The following is a 23078-nucleotide window of genomic DNA, read 5'->3' on the forward strand; positions in this document are numbered from 1 at the left end:
CTGACTTCATCATCTATATGAACATTTATTGCTACCTAATTATAAGAGCCAAAAGCTGGAAACAACCCAGATATCCTTCAATGGATGGATATTTAAATACCCCATCTATGGCACAGAGTAATACTACTTAGAAAAAAAAAAATCTGTTGATACTATCAACAACTTAAAAACTTTTCAGATAATTATACTGTGTGAAAAAAGCCAATTCCAAAAGTTAAATATTGTAGGATTCTATTTATGTAACATTCTTGAAACAACCAAATTATAAAAATGTAGAACAGGTTCATGGAGAACAAGAAGGGGGAAAATACAGAAGAGAAGTGGGTATGACTATAAAAGGGCAACATGAGAACTCCTTGTGGTGATGGAAATGTTCTTTATCTTGACTATATCAATATAAATATCCTGGTTGTGATATTGTATAATGGTTTTACAAGATGTTATCACTGAGGGAAATGTGTAAAGAATACACAGGATATAGTAGATGCAAACTATTATATATAGAATGGATAAACAAGGTTCTACTGTATAGTATAGGGTTTTCAATATCCTATAATAAACCATAATGGAAAAGAATATGAAAACAGCAACACTAGGAGTTCCTGTGGTGGCTCAGTGGTTAATGAACCCAACTAGGAACCGTGAGGCTGCAGGTTCAATCCCTGGTCTCTCTCAGTGGGTTGGGGATCCAGCATCGTAGTGATCTGTGGTGTAGGTCAAAGATGCAGCTTGGATCCCGAGTTGCTGTGATGTAGGCCAGCAGCCACAGCTCCGATTTGACCCCTAGCCTGGGAACCTCTATATGCTGCGGATGCGGTCCTAAAGAGACACACACACACACACACACACGAAAACAGCAACACTAAAAAATTTTTTAAAAAGAACACACAGGTTATTTCTGTGTAGTCTCTTACAACTGCATGTGAATCTACAATGATCTCTCAAAGTTAAGTTTAATTTTAAAACATAGCTCAACAGAATGACATTTAAAAAAATAAAATAAAACCATGAAGAGGAAACTATTCTTCTTCTTCTGAAAAATCTGCCTAGCAATGTGAAACAAGGAGGAAATTGAAAGTATTAAAGAAGCAACAAAAATTAATCTCAAGTGTTGTATTTTGTTAAATTCAGTAAATTTTTACTTTTAGGGCTGCACCAGCAGCACATGCAGGTTCCCAAACTAGGGGTTGAATCAGAGCTATAGCTGCCAGCCTACACCACAGCCACAGCAACACAGGATCCAAGATGCATCTGCAACCTACACCACAGGTCATGACAATGCCACATCCTTAACCTGCTGAGCAAGGACAGGGATCAAAGCTGCATCCTCATGCATGATAGTCAGATACGTTAACTGCTGAGCCACGATGGGAACTCTTAGTAAATTCTTTAAATAGGTTAATTTAATATAGTGATGGAATAAATCAGTAATATAAAAATTAAAGAATATAATTAATCAATGGATACAGATATCTACATTTAAAATGTGTAAAAATATTAAAAGAATTGTTTTTGAATTTTATATAGTCCCAAATTAAGAGTTCTTTCAGGAAATAGACGTGTGTTTTGTTTCCATCGAGGTGTGCAGCAATTTAAAATAGGAAAGATGAAAAACAAAGTAAAAATGAATTTAGTCTAATACACTTTGCATTTCTAAAATGTCAGAGTTTGAATACTCATGATAAATACCATGTACATCATACACCATGTCTGTATTTAAAAGGAACATGCTCTTTCAACCAAGATGATACTATACCAGATTTGCCCTGAGATAAGCCCAAGTCACCACAAAATTAGATCAACAAATGACCTAACTTTGGTCTTGCTGACATAGATAACAGATAAGTAGTTAGGTAGATGAATAGATAGATAAGAAATAGACAGAAGTTCCTGCTGTGGTGCACTGGGTTAAAGGATACTGTGTAGATACAGCTGCAGCATAGGTTGCAGCTACAGCTCAGATTCCATCTCTGGCCTGGGAACTTTTGTGTGCCCCTCATGGCAGCCATAAAAATAAATAAATAAATAAATAAATAAACAAACAAACAAACAAACATATATATTAATGCTGTACTGTTAGCTTAGATGTTTTGACTAAATTGAGTTGTTTCTACCTGGCATTTTAAAATGTTAACACACTTAGGAGACTTAGAAGAGTTATACAGATGGCAGACAACAGGCTTGAGTGAAATGATTAAATTAGTATTTAACTACCCTAGTCAGTTCAGTAAAAACAGTCATTCTGATCACTCTGTGTAGGTACCTCTTAATGCTTTTAGAATCACAGACATTGTGGATAATTGCATTAATTTTTTTTAAAAAAATAACTGCTCCAGGAATTTAAAGTCCCTTCTTTTTTTTCTTTAAAAACATTCTTAGATTTAAGGAAGGAATAAATAAATGGGGAAAATCAGCATGTTACTAAGTCCAATTTTTCTTTCTTGAGATTAACTCCTAAGCCCCACTCTTCTACTCTATTTCAACTTCAACAACCCATGTTCAGGTTTTCATCACTTATATTTAAATGTCACTGCGACTTCCTGTCTGGTCTCTCTGCCTCTAATTGGTTTTCCCTTCAATCTGTTCTGAAGCCCTGCACTTTTTAAATTCATTTTTTTTCTTTTTCTTTTTACTTATGTATTTATTTTTTTATTTTTAGGGCCGCACCCGCGACATATGGAGATTCCCAGGCTAGGGGTCTAATTGGAGCTGTAGCCACTGGCCTACAACACAGCTTACAGCAATGCCAGATCCTTAACCCACTGAACAAGGCCAGGTATGGAACCTGTAACCCCTTAGATAATAGTCAGATTTGTTTCCACTGAGCCACGATAGGAATTCCTAAATTTGTTTTTTCATTTTTCACTCCCCATCTCAGGACTTCATCAGGACTTAAATGTGTCAGCTCCTCTAGCCCTACACAATCTATTTCAATTCCCTGATTTACTGAGCCTTGCACTCTGAAATTCACAAATACACTGCACCCTAAGCAAGCAAGTGTCCTTACTTGCCCTTGTTCATACCCAATTCCCTCATATCTGAGATTTTCCTGCCTATCATAAAATATTCACTCATTTATTCCCATTGCCTTCTCTTCAACTTTCCTCCCATCTCTGTGCCACCCAAACTCCAAGGCCCAGCTCAAGACCACCATCTTGAAGGAATCATTCTGACAACCTAGTCCATAGTCCATAGTTTTTCCTTTCAAGGTTTTGCCAAGTTATGTTCAGAATCAGAGCCAACCAGCTGGCCCTTAATTGCTCTCTTATACGTCATTTACTTATCTATTTACTCATCAGCTCTACAGAAATATATTGAGCATTTATTGATGTGTCACGTACTAGGCTAATTAGAGCAATTCTTTCACCTTCCCTAGTTTTTATGGTGTGATTATATATTTAGAAAATAAAATATATTTTTTATTTTTATCTTCCTGCCCAGACCCCTCAGTACCCAGCAGGATACTTGGTATATCATCATCAACACTAACACCACCAACATCAAACATTAATTGAGTTGTTTCTACCTATGGTCAGTACAGTCCTCAGTGCCAAAAGATGTTAAGACATGGTTCTGAAATCACTGTTCAGGTGGGGAGGAAATTGCCAAATGGTTGTTGTTTGGTATAACGTTAGAAGGGCTAAGAAACAGGAGTAAGTACTGAGAGCACGACAGAGGTGGGAAGGCTCTTGGTGTCTTAGGTCTTTAAAGTGGATCCTGCAGTGCTCTCTCCAGATCTCCTCTTCAGGGTCCACAACCATTTCAGACTGTTGGGAATGTCAATATCAACTGCTACAGCCCTCACAGGGGATGGCCTTCAGCTGCAAGGAATTGGCCTGCCCAAGGTTACAACCCCTTCCAAGGGGTAACCCACAGCCAGTGACTGGCTTATTCAGGGAAACACTTAGACATTTCAGCCTCAGTTTAAGTCAACTCTGAAGAGCCACTCCACGTCACAGTGCCTGCGATCAGCTGGCTCCTCACCTGAGACTGCACTGCTACACAGCTGCTTACTCTGCCCAGCACTATCTTGCTTACTTCTTTCAAGGTATCTCTCCCAAGACCACTCTACAATAAAAATTCAACATTCACCTCCCCACCTCAGTCTGGTTCCAAGGAACCCAATCTCCATTCACTGTTGAAATAGGACTGTGGTTACTTACTTCTTAGCTGAAGCAAAGTTCTGGGTCAGAACACTAGCACTCAGATGGCCTGACTCTGGCATATCTCATCTTAACCTCTCTTAAGTTCCTGGAGTAGACAGGAATTTTCATCTCCATCTCTCACAAATGAAGACCCTGAGGAGTAGGGAGGTGAAATATCCAAAATCACGCACCTAGGAAACAGCTCCAATACTCAAACTCTGACTTTCTCAACCTTACCCAGTGTTCTTCATCCAACAAAGCATTTGGAAAGCAGCCTGGTTTTAAGAAAACAATGTAGACATCAAAATAGATGAAGTTGAGTTTTTCTTTTCTACCAGTGATTAACCAATGTCAGGACTTCAATTTTCTAGGCAGCTTTGTGTCTATAAAATGGACAGAAGAATACTTCCTTGTAGTATTACTGTAAGGATGAACTGAAGTATAGAAGGCACTGTTTGCTGTTGTCATGGAAGAGAGGTGGCATATAAGATCAAAGAAGTTTATAGTATTAGATTGTAGAAAACTTGGGATGTTCTCCTGATTACCTCAAAGGGATCTCTCCTTTTGATATCTACTGAAAATGATCTCTTATTTCTCTGGAATTCCGCAGTCCGTTGTTTACATAGAGTTTTTTATTTCTCTAGAGTTTCATACTCTGTATGTTTCTTAGAAACATACATATTTTATATTTATAGACCTTATTTAACAGTATTTGATTGGCTTTAATTTGCCAATCAGGGTGTAATGTCCTTGAGACCAGAATGGTCCTAGACATCTTTCTTCTCCCCTCGTTCAGTAAGAGTCTAATTCAGTAAGTGCCACAGAATAAATGCTATATGTATATGGACTATGTTGCTATGTGTTAAATAAACTGATGCCTTATTGAGCCATATATGCCTGCCCCAGTAAATTGTCACATGAAGGAGAGAAGATAATAGATTCACCCTGAGAATGGGCTACCTTAGAAGACATAGTAGAAGGGTAAGAAAAGAGAGGAGTGAACTGAAACATCCAACCTGCCTGATTAAAGAGTGTAGACCTTTGAATGTCAGAGTCCACTAGTATCAACTAATTCACTCATCCTCATGGATTAGAATAAGGAATGGATGGGGTTGGGGGGGCAGGGAAAGGAAGTCCTGCTCCAATACTGTTCATACTGAGAAACATGAAAACAAGAGGACCAGGAAGAGAATTCCCCAACAGAACACACTTCCAAATATTAATCTCCATCAAGCCAGAAGTAAAGGCTTTTGCTGAGAAGAAGGATGGAGTGGAAAAGCTAATGTAGAAAATGTGATAGGGAGTCAGCAAAAGAATTGTGAGTAGCTGTAAAATTAGAAAGCATGACTGTGTACAGATCCACTAAGAATAGTTGTGATTTTCTATAGCAACATTCAACAGCCAGCTGTGTAGTGAGAGAAGTAATATATCAAAGATGACCCTGGATGGGAAATTCTCTTCCCTCGATTGATTCCTTGTGCATGTTCATAAATTTAAATATATTTGACAAAGTGTCAACTAATCAGAAACATTAGCATATTGGATTCTTGGTCTTGTCCTCCAACCCAAGAGGTGGTATAGCAAAACTGCTAAAAAGAAAAGCTCTACAGACTGAAAGCTCTGGTTTGAATCCAGTCCCTACTCCAGTTAGCAACATGTCTTTGGAAACATTATTTAATGGCACTGCATGTATACAATAGTACACACTCCTTAAATTGTGAGAATTAAGATAATACATAAAGTATTTAACAGTGTTCATAAGTGCTAAATAATTGCTAGATAATCTTAAAAGGGGAAAAAGAGAACTTGAAACTCACAAGAATATGCACTACTTAGGCTAACTTTTGCTTTTGGAATACATGAGCAACAACTGAAGTTTAACATCTGCTTTTTAAAACTATTGTTTACTGGAAAGAGCTTCTTCAATTTAACATTGGTTGACTCTAAACAATATTTACTTATTTTCTTATTGCTCTTTCTAGTGAATAACAGGTCTTGCCTAAAAATGGCTGAGGCAAGCCTTAGGTTTGTGACTCCAACATTAATTGACTATCTGCCCTCCTCACTGGGCCCCCAACACAAAGAGAATATTTTTCCTGGATCTTCCACAAGGTCCATATGACCTGGACAGCTTTGAGACTATTCAGCTTGTGATCACATTTGCTATGTGTCTACAGCTATATTTCTTTTATGGCTTGTTTCTTGAATTTACCCTTAGAACACATCTTTTTTTTTTTTTTTTTTTGTCTTTTTGCTATTTCTTGGGCCGCTCCCGCAGCATATGGAGGTTCCCAGGCTAGGGGTCGAATCGGTGCTGTGGCCACCGGCCTACGCCAGAGCCACAGCAACGCTGGATCCGAGCCGCGTCTGCAACCTACACCACAGCTCAAGGCAACGCCGGATCATTAACCCACTGAGCAAGGGCAGGGATTGAACCCGCAACCTCATGGTTCCTAGTCGGGTTCGTTAACCACTGCGCCACGACGGGAACTCCAGAACACATCTTAATATACAATGGCTAACATTCAAGAATTGAGTATTATGAATTTCAAAGATAAGATTAAAGAAATCCTTTTGAGTTCCCATTGTGGCTCAGTGGTAACAAACCTGACTAGTATCCCTGAGGATGTGGGTTCAATTCCTGGCCACATTCAGTGGGTTTGGAACCTGGCGTTGCTGTGGCTGTGGTGTAGCCTTGTGGCTACAGCTCTGATTCAACCCCTGGCCTGGGAATTTCCATATGCCACAAATGTGGCCCTTAAAAGACAAAAAGAAAAAGAAAAAAGAAAGAAATCCTTCTTTAAAAATTAAAAAAAAAACAATTCCAAAATAAATTTCAAGGATGCAACTGAAGAAATCCCATTGCCTGAAATAAATATTTTAATTTATTTATTGTAATAATTTTTGCAAGTCTGCATTGATAGAAAAAGAGAGGCTAGTTTCCAAACTATTGATTTACTTCACCTTCAGTCAAAATTTTAAAATATTAGTAAAGACGTATTCTGGGTCATTTAAACCCACATAGCCACATGAATAATGTGACTTGGCCATTAATTATAGCAAACAAAAGCCACTGCATCCTGGAAGTTACAATTGACAGAAACAAGGATATTCTCAGATGATGGCTTTCTTGCAGAATTAAGTAAATGAGTTCAATTTCATATGCAATAGGCCACTCAAAGAGGAGTTAGAGAGAGTAAATACATATTTCTTAGAATAACTACTTTATACACAGAAAAAATAATCAGCATCAACATGTCACAGATAGGCCATAATAATATAAGCCATATACTGAGAACAAAATCAAGTTTATGTTCGTTGGGGAGAAGATGCTGATTCTCAAAAAAACTATGAAGAACTTGTCTAACATTTTTGTTTCTTGAAGAACAATTATAAGCTTTAAAATTGAAGCCATGATTATGTTATACTATAGTAACCATTGTAGTGCTTATTACTTATCATATACTATATGCTGGAATATACAGTATAGAGTATAATGCTAGAGTATAAGTAATGCAGTTGGAGCAATAACTGACTCAGTAGAATGCCAGGCACCTTCCAAAATACTATTGTGTTCAGAGGAGGATTTTTTTAAGAAACAATGAACATTGTTAAGTCGGTTAAATAAGCATTCATGCAAAGGCTACTATGCACAAAGCACCATATTAGGGATTTGGTGAGACATCCGGGAACATTACATCTCCAAAGGGGAAGGAGGAATTGAACGTAAGTAGCTTTAAAACAAGGCAGAAAGAATATAAACAGGCTATGTTGGAGCTTTAAATAATGCACCATAGGGGGAAACGAGAAAGATGTATTTAGTTCCAGAGTAGTTTGCGGATTGGGGGTGGTCTTCAGCTGGAAAAAGAGCTTATTTACTATTAGCCATAACTTTAAAGACTTTCTTTTGTTATAATAAAAATAAATGTCATCTAGAAGGTATCATAGAAATGAATAAATGATGAAACAAACAAAACCCTGGGCAAGCAATTTCTGTTGGCTTAGAATCTCAAGGCCCCAGAGCAAAATTGGAGCTAACACAGCCCTACATGTTCAGTCAGTGGTGTGGTGCCTGTGTCATTTCGGCCAGTCAAACAAATCAGCTTTTGGTGGACTAAGGTAGATCTTCTGAGCTAACCTGAAATGCCTATCACCATGGGTGACTAATTAACTTATAGGTTTCTCAATTCCCAAACAAAAGTCTCTGAGCCCATCAACAGCAACCATCACTGGAGCCACAAATACATCTTTCAATAACGCTGTACCATCCCTGCATTTTGAACACTTAGCCCCCTTTACAACTTTGTTTTACCCAGAATTTTTTTAATCACACAAAGCTTACATGAAAAACTACTATTATAAGCATTTAAAAATCAATGCATTATTGAAAAATTTTTTAATTTAGGTTGTCCCACTACCCGGCTCCAATAGCACTGTTAGAACCATCCATTTTCTCCCTTCTTTTTTTCCCATCAGGTAGCCATAATAGTTTGCAGAAGACTTGCTTGTACACAAGTTTTGAAAATAGGGTCTAAAGTGAAAAAATTGAATTTGAGAGAATCAATCACCTAATATGCCAATAAAAACCAACAACTAAATTTCAACAAAGGTCTATCACTTTCTCCTGGTCTTTTCCTAAATGCTCAGTGTGCAGTTTTGACTGTAATCTAATAATTGCTTTTCTGATCCAAATATCAATACTTAATGTTTATCATCAGAATGCCAAGTTAGATGGCCTGGCCCCCTCCTCCTAATAAGAAAAAATGACCTGAGCCCTAGCCAGGCTTTGATGAAGCAGGGAGCGAACTGAAGGGAGCCTCCTTCTGCCAACACAGCAGCAATGTGTTTTCTGTCTCCACTGAACTTCCACAAATTTGTAATTTATTTGGAAGAATATGTTGCAGATAAGCAAAAAAAAAAAAAAAAAAAAAGGCATCTGGAAGTCTTCTTGCCAAATGGTAACTTTCTGGAAGATTCCTCATTTAGAAGTAATTTCTGGAAAATTTCTTGATTAATACAAATCCGTGAACAAACTTAAAAATGATGGCTTTGTTATTGCTTTGGCACAATATGTTAACAACACTGTGAGTGCTGCCAAAACTCTGAGAGTTCTTTCATGCGGATTATGGTCTTGTTTACAGATCCAGCTGTACTGAGGCCTTGTCCATGGTGGTAACCTAACAATGTTCCCAGTGGGGGTGCCCATTAGGGGAGGGGAGACTAACTGAAGTTTAGTTTGTTTAAATTGAGCAAGAATGCAAGGCGGCCCTCAGATCTTTGGGGAATGTGTTGGAAGCATACCCTTTCTGGGATCTGTTTTCATTTATTTGAGGGGGATGTTTGCATTGCTCAAAAATTGCAATACACAAACTTGCCATACAAAATGCCTTCCAAATGTTTACAGTGGTCTATACAGGAGTGAGTAGAAAACACGTAATACTGGATTGAATTAAAATACTAAATGAAAAAAAGTTAACTGCTGGCCTCCCAAATTTTTACTAATTGAAAATCCAGACTACTTTCTGTTATGAATATGTGTACATGTATGTCTAAAATATATGTTCCCAAGTATGACACTTAAATTGGAAAAGAAAGATAAACATACTCACTGAAGCATATGAATTTAGAATTGTGAGAAACTGGTCTCCATTAATAGGATGCTTATGCAAATATTTTCTTTTTATTGGTTTGCATAGATCTGTATACACGGATTTTACAGGGATTTTATTTTACAGGTTCTAATGACAAAATAATTGCTTTTTCCCCAGAAAGACAAATGTGAGAAACAATAGAATTACATGTTTTCTCACATCTGACAAAAATGTTAGCAAGATTTTTAGTTGCTGCATGTTATTACCAAAAAAGAATCAAGGATATTAATTGCTCTATGCTAACTTTCTGACATTTAGGATGTCTATTATGAAAAAAAAAATTTGTTCAGAACAAACTTTCATTTTTTTCTGCTTTCTATGCTACCTGGTGATAGAGAACCAGGCATAGGATAGGCAGACCTCATGCTATGGTGCTCCCGGGGTCTAACTCTGTCCAATCAAGCCTTCTTTAGAGTGCCCCTCACTGATACCAACTGCAAGAGGCCACCATGCTTCTCTGACATTAAAAATGTATGAAGGTTTAAGTTGATCTCAGATATCATTTAGGTCAAAATAAGATTCTTCCTGGAAAATTCACACTTCATACTGATTTTAATCTGAAGTCAGTTTTATCAAAGTAATTTTCATCAGAGGATTTATTTTCTATTTTAATCGAAAAGTGGAGCTCCTGTAAACACTTTCCCCAAAAAAGCCATTATCTTCATGTCTCAAAAAAAAAAAAAAAAAGTCTATTTTAAGGACTTTCCAATGTGGTGCAGAAGAAACGAATCTGACTAGTAAGTATGAGGATGCGGGTTTGATCCCTGGCCTCGATCAGTGGGTTAAGGATCCTGCATTGCTGTGGCAGTGGCATAGGCCAGCAGCTGTAGCTCTGACTCAACCCCTAACCTGGGAACCTCCATGTGACTCAGGTGTGACCCTAAAAAGCAAAAAAAAAATCTATTTAAATATGTAAGGTCAGTATGTAATACTATCTTTGATATCAGGAGGTCAATATTTTAACTAAATGTATCATCTTTTCTTGTTATAATGTGGAAATTTGCTAATATGCAAGAGAAAAAATACAAAGTGTCTATGGAACTGTTCATTTCCTTCTGTGCCTTCATATTTAGCATTTTCACATGCAAACCACGTATTGTGAAGCTTCGCTTATGAAGATACAGGTTATTCCCTGTACTGCCACCAAGTATCATCACAGTGAGTGATGGGGGACAGAGAGATGCTGGTATGATCATTGATTTACAGAAATACCTTTAGTTGAATTTTACACTCCTACTTAAAAAACAAAAAACTCTCATATCTTAACAGTTTTTGAAGCAACATTAACTAGTGTGAAGCAATATAACAAAATAGAAGTGCAAAGAACAAACAAAGCTACCTAGGTTTTTTATACCAACCCTTCCACTTACCAACTAAGTGCCTTTGGACAAGTTACATATCCTGTCTGTACTTTGTTTTCCTTGTCTCTGAAAATGGACTTAATAATGGTAATTTCTCCACTGGATTGTTTGAGGATTAAATGAAATAATACATGTATGGCACTGAAAAAAATCTGCCTGGCACACTAGTAACCATCAGTAAATTCTAGGTATAAAACTAGTACTGGATAGATAGGCCATTACTTTTTGCTAATGTTTGAATTAGTTTTAGTATCTCCCATACTTTGAAGCAGATAATACATGCATGTTTTAAAAATATCAAAGACCGTGTTGACATAGTATTACTAAAAGTATTTCATAATTGTTTTGATAGAATCAGGCAGTCAAATCTGGAAATGTTTAGAAACTATTAACTTTATGAAAGACAGACCTGACTAAACAACCTAGAAGCAAGCTCTCTGATATACTATTTTAAAAATTCCCCTAGAGATAATATTTTGAGGTTAAAGGAGAGTAAGGAATCATGACATATTCCTGTGGACCTGGAACTAATATTAATGAAGACAAGTTTAATATCCAAGTATTTTTCAAAATATTGTAGTCATTATATAATTTTTTCTTTACTGTGACTATTTTCTTGTATTTAAAGTTTAGCATGTATCTTCTACTAACAACTTAGTGTATTAAATATATTAAAGATTCTTCTTTTAAAAGGATTATTTAATATCCAGAAGAAGTTGCTGAGTGTGTCCTTATTCTGAAAACTGAGTTGTCTATAGGCTTCAGGAAATTAGCACCAAGGATCCCCATTCTGTTCTGGGCTGTAGCCTCTCCACACTTTCAATGCTACCTTCGTTGAAACCAAGCCTATCTTCTAAACAGACCAGGAGTTGGGGGAGATGGATGATTCACTGCCATCCCAGGGTTATACAGTTAATCATCAGTTATTTCCTATTCCCGTTCATTATTATTTGCTTCCCAAGGACATAGGTAACACTGGGTGTTGGAAACGAGGATCTTTTAAGACACATTTTGATGTTTCTAATTTAACTGCTGAAAAATAAAAACCATGTTTGAATTTTCTAGAGATAAAACTATAGAACCTCTTTATTAACTCATTGGGTTAAATTGGTTAATGAACAACACAAGATATTTTAGTACCCGTTAGATAAAAATCACATAATCTTTCAAATGATTTGCTCTCTCTGATTTGGTCCTAACTGCCGCCCCATATTTAGTGATGAGGTTGATCAGACAGTGATATCTTCTGATGGAAACTGAGTAATTTGGAGGTATGTTACAGTGGCATGTGTGGAAACAGTGAAGTATAAACCTTCCTCCTGACATTACAAGTACACCCTGCAACATTGTTAAACCTTTGCATGTAGTAATTTCATGAATGTTTATAAAAATAAGCATTTTTAAAAGTAATTTTTTCTATGCTATTCTTTGTTATTTTCTGAGCATGAAAGTACAGTCATTGAATCTTTAGGATTCAAAGTCATTGTGGAGAAAAAAAAAAAAACTATTCTTTACCATAGTAGTGAATCATTCGTAGCTAAAGGCAGCCTTTGTTCCCAGTCACGGAGTTCGACTGTACTTTCATAGCCTAGTGCCTTCTACGGAGCTCTGGATGTATTCACGTAAATGATGAAGATGCACGAGACGTGAAGGTGACACGTGTGGTCTCCAGGAGGAACCCAATGCCCTGGGAGCTCGCTTAGAAGCCATCCTGGCGTGAGCTGCACACATACAGCCAGCCGGCTGCCCTCCCAGCTGGAAGGAAGGTGTTGAGCAGCAGCTGTCAGCAGAAGGAGATAGGAAAAGGGGCAAAGCCTCTCCAATTCACAGAAATAAAAATTGTTAATGAAAGTCTCCAGTACCGTATGCTGTTAGCTGCTGTCTTTGCAAGACTTCTGACTGCCTGCCTTGAAACTTCTTTAGCCTTCTAGCTTATCGGTTTCAGGACACTGTATTCCTTGGCCACCGCCTGTGAAGTGAACCAGAACAATTCGAGGTTAATTCACCTCTCCCAGCAATCATAAAAGTTTGGTCGTTCATAGATTCAACAATGAAACTGTTACTGATTAGACCAAGTCAGAAAATCTGCACTTTTGTCATTTCAAAATGATTTAATTACCTTTTTCCAATGCAGTATATATGCCCCATTTGCCAAGACAAAAGATCTATTATTCAACACACACACACAAAAAAAATACTGCTGTAGCAAGCACAGTAACTTTTAATGTTTTCACTGCTGAACTGTCAAAATGTGAGTATTCCCACCCCCCGGAAAAAAAAAAAAAATGAAAGTATGGAGCTATAGTATAACCTTCACTTTTATAGTAAGAGGTTTCTAGAATATGACAAAGAAAACATAGCAATTTCAGCCAGGTCATAATTTAGTATAAAATAAAACAAGACATTTAAACCCAAGGAAGAAAAAAAATTCTGAGAGTGGTAGAACTATCAAACTATGTGTGCAATTTCCTTGTGCTCAAATTGCATTTTCTCCCTTCAGTGTTAGACGGATCAGGGTCTTGCCCTCTAGATTAGAGGCTTTTGCATTAGAGAAAACTAGGTTATGTCTTCCACTGTCAGAGCCAGAAATTATGAGCTGGAGTGCATTTTAGCCAGTCACTCTGAAAAATGTTAGCCCAAGGGGGTAATAATTAGAACTGTTTTTGTCAGGTGACTGCATTTTAAGCAGTGATGTGTCTGAGAATCTAGCTGAGGGGTTTAATATAAATATAAATATTTTTTTCAGTCAGCATTGTGGCTTGGGTTTGTTTTTTTTTTTGGTTTTGGGTTTTTTTTGTTGTTTTGTTTTGTTTTGTTTTGTTTTTTTGCTTTGCTTTTTATTTCAAAAGTAAGCACTTTTCAGGAATTATCAGCTAAAATGCCCTACAGTTTAGCATTATGGTGACCCAATAATATAATAGCCAGCAGAAAATAATACTCAAGCAGTCTGAGAAGTTAATGCATAAAACCTATAACTCATTATGAGATCTTCATATATCTATGGGCACAAATAACTAGTCTGTATAGATTGCTTGTAGGAACCTCAGCACAAACATAATAGTTATGCTTTTAAATTATTTTACTTGGTTATTTAATACAATTTAATACTGTAGTTCACACCAGTAAATAAAGATAGAAGAATATAACTTATGGGCTTTTGGAATACTTCAAGGTGGGGTGGCACCCTCTGTGGTCAGGGCCCCTAGTTGGGTGGGTAATCTGGGAGTTTTGTTATTATATATTAAGCTGTCCAAATCTGAATATACCCCTTTTTGACAAGAATGGATCATTTTAATATTTGTTCCCATTACAAAAACATTATGGAAAGATGGGGATAAATGGAAACAATCTCCTCTCCTGTAGCTTATAAACTTTAATAAAGACTATCCTTTTGTTCTTACAATAATGCTATCTTTACAAATAAATGAATCTCTTTAGATTATGAGTTTCTCAGAAGATCATGTTTTCTATAGCTTCTTAAAATACCACATAGACCTTACTATCATAGCATAAATAATGAATTACAAAATAAAATCTTTCTCCTGAAAATTAGCTTTATTCTATATTATGTGAGACAACAAATGCCAATAATTCAAAAGCAACTGATTTCTAGGACCATTCTATATTATACATCATGATCAGATTGAAATTTTAAACAGACTATCTAAAAAGGGCTCAATTGGAAAAATTTTGTTGTCATTTATTATAACCACTTATGAGCAATGCATTTCTTACAATATCAGAATCATTATATTCCAAAGAGTAAGCTTATGCAGTGTGAATGCATTTCTCCACTGTGTAACCCATCTCATCTTGCTCTATAGCACCCATAACGGTATCTCTCAGTTTGGACCCTACATGACTGCTGAAAAAGACAGCTTTATACTCTCTATCAAGACTAATTCTCTCCTTTCAAGGGATTTTATAAAGAAATAAATCCCTTTATCCTTCTTTCCCAAGATGCTACCTGGGTGTAATAGGATGTTCTTGTGGTGACAGAGGAAGAACTTACAACTTGTATACTAGCATCTGGGTCTCTGCTGGCCTCTGTTGATCTGTTCCTCACTGTAAAGTTGCTGAGTAGACTATGCTGTTAACCAATTCATTATGGTCTATACTTCTTGGTGTTTGGGGATTTGGGGGGGTGGGGGGTGGTCTTGGTGGCACTATTCCCAAAGACCTTAGGTCCTCGTGAAAGCTATAGCTCCTGTGCTCATAGCATTCTTACCCCAATCCCAGGTTTTTTGCTTTCCACTGACTCTCTTAGTAATAGGAGACTTAAGAAGTCAGAGGATCCCTAGGTACCCTTTCATGAACCATGGGAAACCAGAGGCATTATTTAGCACTCTTGTCGAGATGTTTCCTCTAACCTTCCTAATTTACCAATCATGTGGTGCCATATTAGTGTCATACTATGATAAACATGGGACTTCAAGGAAATTGAAATTTTCCCAGGATATATTCTCAAATAAGTAGCAAGCTTAACATAATTCCCAATCCACGAATCCCCCAATTTTAATTGTTTTTTTCTGCTAGCCCTCACTACAACCCCAAAGAGTGTGAACTCAAGGACGTTCTCATCTGACCTCTTGCCATTGACACGCACTCTGTCTTCCCAGTTCTCTGATCTTCTCTTGAGACCAGATTACATATTCCTCCTTCCTTCAGTTTAAATCACTCTCCCCTTCTCTGGCTCATTAGTGGTGGAGGAACTTCTGGAAAATCAACCCAATTATCAGAGACAAAAGACAATGGGAGGTGTGCTGGAAAGGCTCCTCATTTTTTCTTTTCTACCCTACTTCATACCTCAGGGCAGGCAGCCTGCAAGGCTACACCTTCCAGACTCCCTTGCCACTTGACATTCTTTAAGTTTCATTAGGGGGAGGCACTAATAGGAAGCCAGGGAAAACATGAAGCTATTTTTTTTTCAGATTCTAATGGCAACTTCAGCAGCAGGAATAGTTTCAGCTAAGCATAGCTCAAAGTTATACTTGGGTAACTTGGTTCCAGTATCAGCAGCCTCAGCTGCCCTTAGATGCCAGGTAACATCATTTTCTCCTTTGGGCCCCCTGCCCAAAAGGTGCCTAAGGCGAGTAGTGCTTTTATATAGGTACTACTCTTGAGGTAGCCTTCCACGGCATGCCTCCAGCCTTCCAATTCTTTGTAAGTAAATTCAATTAACTCTGCTTGAAATTCCTCAAGTAAATTCTGTTTTCACAATTAAACACTGACTGATACCAGAAATATGTCAATCACATATGAGTTCAATTACACTTAAAATCTACCTGGTGAAATAGTATTGGTAGCTTTAAAAAAAGTTACTGTGGTTCAAAAGAATTTGATGTAGAACTTTGGAGTACTATTTACTAACCATCATGACTACTCAAAGAGAAGTTTTAAAAGGTGACTATTGCACCATGGCCTAAATGGTGTCTGTAGCTGAGAATTAAAGAATTTGATGTAGAACTTTGAAGTACTATTTACTAACCATCATGACTACCCAAAGAGAAGTTTTAAAAGGTAACTATTGCACCATGGCCTAAATGGTGTCTGTAGCTGAGAATTAAAAACACTATCATAACTCAGTTTTTTTTCATCTGTTTCGACAAATCAGAGGTTGTCTATACTCTTTATAAACTGTCTCTGAAATTTGGGAAGAAATACCAGGTATATTTTTGGAGTCTTGCTGCTCTCTCACTTCCTGAGGACTCTCCTCATCGCCCTAAGCACATATGCAAATGACAATCACAAGTTTTGTCTTTCTCTCTCTACTTTATCTAGTACCACACATGTTGCCATTCACACTGTCCTCTTCATCGCCTGGAGTAATAGGGGAATGCTGTGGTCCAAGGATTCAAACAGCAATAAGATACACACACACACACACACACACACACACACACACACACACATATTCAACTACTCATCCATTTTCCTTTCAAGCCAGGGACCTGTTAATTGAAGGAAATGGGTTTACTTTTTATCTTTCTATCTCTATGCCTATTTTTGTCCCAAAGCTGAAAGGCATGTGAACAAACTTTTTGGATTTTTATAGAATCATAGAACTATAGAAATCAAAAAAGCATTAGAAATCATATTGTTTCATGTCCTCATTTACAGACAATTATCTATCTATAACACTCATCCCTCCTATCATAACTTTATCTCCGGACTCATCTGTGAACTCCTTGAGGAAAGTGTCTGACTTTCACCTTAACATCTTCTGTGTCTAACATGGTGCCCAAGACACAGACATTCAATAAATCCTTGTTGGAAAGAAGTAGATAAGTGAACAAGTGAACACATGAATGAATGAATAAATTATTGTTTAATATATTGTCCAAGAAGTAGGCCTTTTGCCTTCAGAGCAATGTGGAGTTGTGAGGGAAACAAGAAGAGATTCTGTCCTGTTTGTCAAACAGGAAAGACAAAGGAAAGGGTTCAGTACTTAGCAAAAGGTTCAAAACTGATAGTAAAGTCCCCAAGACCAATTGGAGAGTAGAAAAACTAGACAAGCATGATAGAGAAATAACACCAGACATGGTTACATCAGAAGCCCAATTTCCACTGCAGTCACTCTGTGCCCATTTATGGAAAATGCACCATATATAAATAACTGAATGCTCTGACTTTTCACAAGAGTAGAGATAAGATCAACATCTGCCTTCATTATTGCCATTTTTCCCCAGGAACAGTAGATCCCATTTAAATAAATTGTGGTGGTGGGGGGGGGAAATAAGACCATAAGATATGACACTGCTGTTTCAGAATTCTAATGCTTTAGAAGCATCACTGATTTTAATGTACAGTATTTGGGGAATATATATTCGATTGGTTGCTCTCTCAACATGTATAATTTGTAAAGCAAAAAGCAAATTAAAAAATTAGAAGAATAAACAAATGCCACTGAAAGATAAATACCATTAAAACTGTGTTACAAAAAACATTTCAATCCCTTAGTGTTTATTTTAAATCCAACTGCAAATCACAAGTCATATCATCTAAGACTCAAAAAAGAATTTTATACACACATTTACACCCAGAAATTTGGTATAAAATTAACACACCACAATGCACAGGCAGAGAGCCCGGTATGCCACAATTTGGTTACATATTTCGGTTTCAATATGTGAAGTAGAAATGTGACATTTGATATTATCACTGATGGTTAATTCTGTGAACATTTAATGTTTTTCAGACATACCAAGATTTATATTTTTCCCTAACATGAAAGAATTTAAATACCAAGTCTTTCTTTTCTTTGAAAAAATAAATGTTATAATATACTTCCCAAGGTTAATTTGTGTCCTTGCCCCTCCAGTGAATCCAGGGCAAGAATGTTTTTTATTCTTCTGCCATATCTAAAATTGCTTAGTCCATACTTTCTTAGACAAATCATTTTTCAAACTCGAACTTCTAAGTTTCATCAGAGAAGAGCACATTACACTAGATGCAAAGTGAATGACTACTAACTGATGTTCTAAGGATATGTGCCATTATTCACCAAACAAGCAAGTCCATATGTTTTAGGTTGAAGAAATAATCTTGCAGGAAGCACTGTTAAGATACCATAGGCCTCTTTGGCAAACTGTGAGGTATTTTGTTCTGGAAACTGCATCATCTCTAGAATCCTAACCCTCACAATTTGACTTGTAATAGATATACTGTCAAATAGTCTACATTTACAGCTTTGACTTTCTCACATCCTCTTAATTACAGCTTACTGCAGTGTGACTTCTTTCTCCCAACTCTGAAACTCATGGTGAGAGGAAGGGGTAAAATAAACCTATAATGGGCTAAATTTTGCCTCCTCAAAATTCACATGTTGAGGTTCTAACCTTATCCAGGAACATGGTCTTGGCAGATCATAAATTAAGATGAGCTCGTTAGAGTGGGCCCTAATCATAGACACTGATGTCCTTAAAAGCAGGGGAAATTAGACAAAGAGACAGACATACACAGGTGTAACACCATGGGAAGATGAAGGCAGAGATCAGGATGATGCAGCTACAAGCCAAGGAATGCCAAAGACAGCCAGCACCCCACTACAAGCTAATAAAGAGGCGTGGAAATTCTCCTTCACATTCCTCAGAAGGGGCAAGTGCTGTTGAAACATTGATCTTGGATCCCTTGCTTCCAGAACTGGAAGGCTTAAGTTTATGAAATTTGTATGAAGTGACCCAGTTTGTGGTACTTTGTTACAACAGCCCAAGAAAACTAACAAAAGCTCATTCTAGAAAAGAGAAACACTGGAATGGACTCATCTCTTCACACAGTGGAGGCTTTCCCCCAAGCTCCATACTCAACCCTCTCTTCCTGGGGAAATCTCAGCCATCCCACAGCATCCACTGTCATCTCCAGATCAAGTAGTTACACATCAATGTCTAGTCCAATCTCTCTTTCATCCAGATATGAATTTATAATTGTTCTGTTGGTATCTCCAAGTAATCTTCCTGCAAGCACCAAAATCAAGTTCCTGCCAAGCCTGCTAGTGCTTCTGGCATATATCTTATTAGTTATTAGCATCCATCCACCCAGTAAACCAGACACATGTGATTATACTTAATTCTGCTAAACACTTCCTTCTCTCTCTGTTCCTCCATCAAGTAGTTCCAGTTAAATCACCTGCAAAAATCTCTCTACTCCATTTCATCCTTTTTAGTCATGATACTATGGCATGGTTCAAACCTTCACTGTTACTTGCCCCAAATTCTTCTAGGGGTCTTGTAAAGCTTCTTGCTGACTTCAAGTCACTATCCCCACTTTTTACAATGTTACCTTTCTACACATAATCTGTATTGTATAAACCATACTTGTGTTACATCATCACTGCAATAGAGGGGAAGTTTCTTGCTGGTGCACAAATTAGCTTGTGCTGACTTATACCCATTCATGAGTTTTATATTCCTGCATTTCTTTATCTGATTCACATGTTAAAGTGTATTGGTTTGATATCAAATTGCCATTTGAAAACATGCGCATCAAGGCATTTTCAGCTCAGTGAGATAGTATTTACTTTGAGAAAATTTGCAATAAAATTTAAAGACTATCATACATACCATAAGGCTCAGTTCAATTGCTTCTCCTCCTTGAATGTCATCCTAAACTCTGCTCTTGCCCTGACCCCTCACACTCCTTTTTCTGCTTCCTCATGTTGGTTTCTTTTTATCTTTGGCATCTCTCCTTATCTTATAGTTATCTGTCCCTCTCTTTCCCTCCAACCACACATTACAACGAAACTGTAATCTGTTGAAGGTCAGGATCTATACCTTCCTGATGCATTTTTTTTTTAAGTCTTCCTAAGTACCTCACACAAAGTGTGAGGCCGTTGTCTATGCTCAGTAAATGTGGATTGAATGAGCTCAGTCATGGAAAATAATAAATGAATTTTTTTCGTAAATGCACCATCTCTCTGGAAACCCACAGTGCTCACATTTTGTGTTATGAGAGATCATTTTAGAGTGATTGGATGCCTTTTATTGGCTAATGTCTGCCATGTGGTAATGTCTTCATTTGCTGAGTTGATGTTCCAAATCTTACAATTCTTAGTCATAATTATTAGTTTTTCCCCTGAATTTTGTGCTTCATTGAAGTTTTAAAGGGTAAAATTAACCTCCCAGCTTTTCCTCCATAAATTTATAATTTCATTGTGATTTCATTGCTATATTGGCTTCCATTTCAGAGGTTTGTCCAAAGTTTAGGTGATTATGTGTCTGTTGTTTTTCTCCTCTCACGAATGCAGTTATTTCCTTACAATCTAATTTGTCAACTGTATAGTAATAGACACAACAACATGATGAGGAATTCTAAATATTATTTACTTAGAAAAGACCTGTCTTAAGGAGAATGGAACATTTTTTTAACCTGTATTAAAATTATACCAGAGTTTATGAAAATGCAGACTCATTCACCTAAAAGTCTTCCCTGCTTTGGTATCTGTTTATCTGGCATAAGTCAACATTTTCTGCTGAACACAACACTGTAAGAAGTACATTAACAAGTATGGGAATTTGATTACATGAACTGGAAATATATGGCTCCAATTTCACTCAAGTTATACACGATTATTATATAGTTTTAAGAAATGTGTTTCAAGATTATTTCTCAACATTGGGTAAAGCTGTCATAGACATTAGACTCATAAACTACCCTACATAATTGCTTCTAAGAAGAAATCTTTAAGTACTTTGTAAGAAAAAAAAAAAAAACACTCATCTAGAGGATCAGAAAAGCTACTTTAGTCTGGATACAAACTAAACTTGGATGAGTCTCAAAATTGTTTGAGACCCCCTGGAGGGAAAACAGAATACGAGTTTTCATCTCACTTCAGTTTGTCTTTTGTGAGATTAATGTGTAAAAATCTGCCTTGCTGTCTCCAATCCCAAAACCTGAACCCACTCAGCTACCACCGCCATATATTTTCCTTCTTCAAACTGTGGAACAAGTTTTGGCGCCGTCAGAGGAAAAAAAGAAACTGGTCCTGTTAACTCAGTAGTTCAGCATCAAATAGGCCTTGCTCCACATCTTTAACAACCAGACGTGCCTTTTTGCCCTTAATAAAAACCGTGCCTCATACCTCAGTTTTAGGAACAGCATGCCTTTGCTCCCATGTCTCGTTCTGGTCTGCTTCTCCTTAACCTAGCTAGTTCAGCAGTTCCCAAAGTGTGGTCCACAGACTAGAAGCATCAGCAGCATCACTTGGGAACTTAATTAGAAATGCAAATTCTTGGGCTCCAACCCAGACCTGTTCAATCAAGAACTCTGGAGGTGAATTCATTAGTCGCTAGTTAACAAATTCTCCAGGTGACTTTGATGAATGCTAGTTTGAGAACTACAAGGCAAGTTCCTTAACTGCAAGTCCTCTTCTTTCCATACGCTGCTCTGCTTTCTTCTAGTCTTTCCTAACATAGAAAACTTCTTTTGAAAAAAGAGGTAATGAAAGATTTTTATGCCAGCTCAAAGTATATGACTTCAGAAAGAAGTAGAAAAGGGAATGATAGTATGCTTTACTGTGCATTTATACTGTGTAAAAGCTATAAGCAATGCAGCTATGATGCATGAAGAGAAAACTGAGGAGAGATATCAAAAGAGAAGTTGTTGGTTTTGTTTGTTTATTTCTGAAAGAGAGAATTGTAAGTCTTGCTCAAAACCAGAAATATACTCTAGCCCCTGACATTTTTAGAGGGACACCAAAAAAATTTAATATACTTTTCTGGTAGCTGGGCTGTTTCTTTTAATTCAACACCACAGAGTCTGCACTATATGGAGACCAAATTGATATTCAGGTCTGACAAGGAAGTGACCTGCCCGGCTCGGTGTATTATGGGACAGGAACAGCATGGGACAGACAGAGAAGAATCAGTAACCTCATTTCATCCCCCTTTGCCTCTTCTGAGATATTGTTCACTCAATTATTCCCACTCCTTCTTTCATCTTTTAGCCTCCCTTCTCCATTGGTTCCTTCTCCCTCAGTATGTAAACCTATGAACATCAAAGCCAAATCTTTTCAAAAGTCTTTTAATCATGCAACCACCCCCATAGGTGCTACCCTAAATATGATCTTCTATTCATATATAAGTTTCTATACAGAAGAATCTACCTTCAAAAATCTCAATTTAGCACCTCTTGTTCATTCCTTAACCTGGTGTAATACAGCTTCATTCCCTCCACAGAAAGGAATTTCTACCACCACCTCCATCAATGACCCACTTATCAAATCCAATAGGTAGTTTTTAGCCTCTACTTTCGTTGTTTGACTGAGCTCTCTAGAGTCACATAGGTCGAAAAATTTTTCCTTCAAACACTTTCCTCATATTTCCCTGACATGAAATTCTCTATTTGTCTTTTTCTTCCCCTCATTTTGTGGCTATTTCCTCTAAGCATCCTTTGAAGTTCATATTCTCCAACCCTTCTTTTAAGTT

General features: G+C 37.2%; 1 long non-coding RNA gene across 2 annotated transcripts in view; it reads right to left on the reverse strand.

The window, feature by feature from the left end:
• LOC106509500 overlaps window positions 1–21911 on the reverse strand; it is a 65814-nt gene extending 43903 nt beyond the window's left edge. For both annotated transcript variants that reach the window (XR_002341824.1, XR_002341825.1), the window contains exons 1-2: window positions 21734–21911; window positions 13020–13126 (exon numbers count right to left, since the gene is read on the reverse strand). This is a non-coding gene — a long non-coding RNA (uncharacterized LOC106509500). The remainder of the gene's footprint in view (window positions 1–13019; window positions 13127–21733) is intronic.

Source organism: Sus scrofa, chromosome 2 (assembly GCF_000003025.6).
Source record: "Sus scrofa isolate TJ Tabasco breed Duroc chromosome 2, Sscrofa11.1, whole genome shotgun sequence".
NCBI lineage: Eukaryota > Metazoa > Chordata > Mammalia > Artiodactyla > Suidae > Sus > Sus scrofa.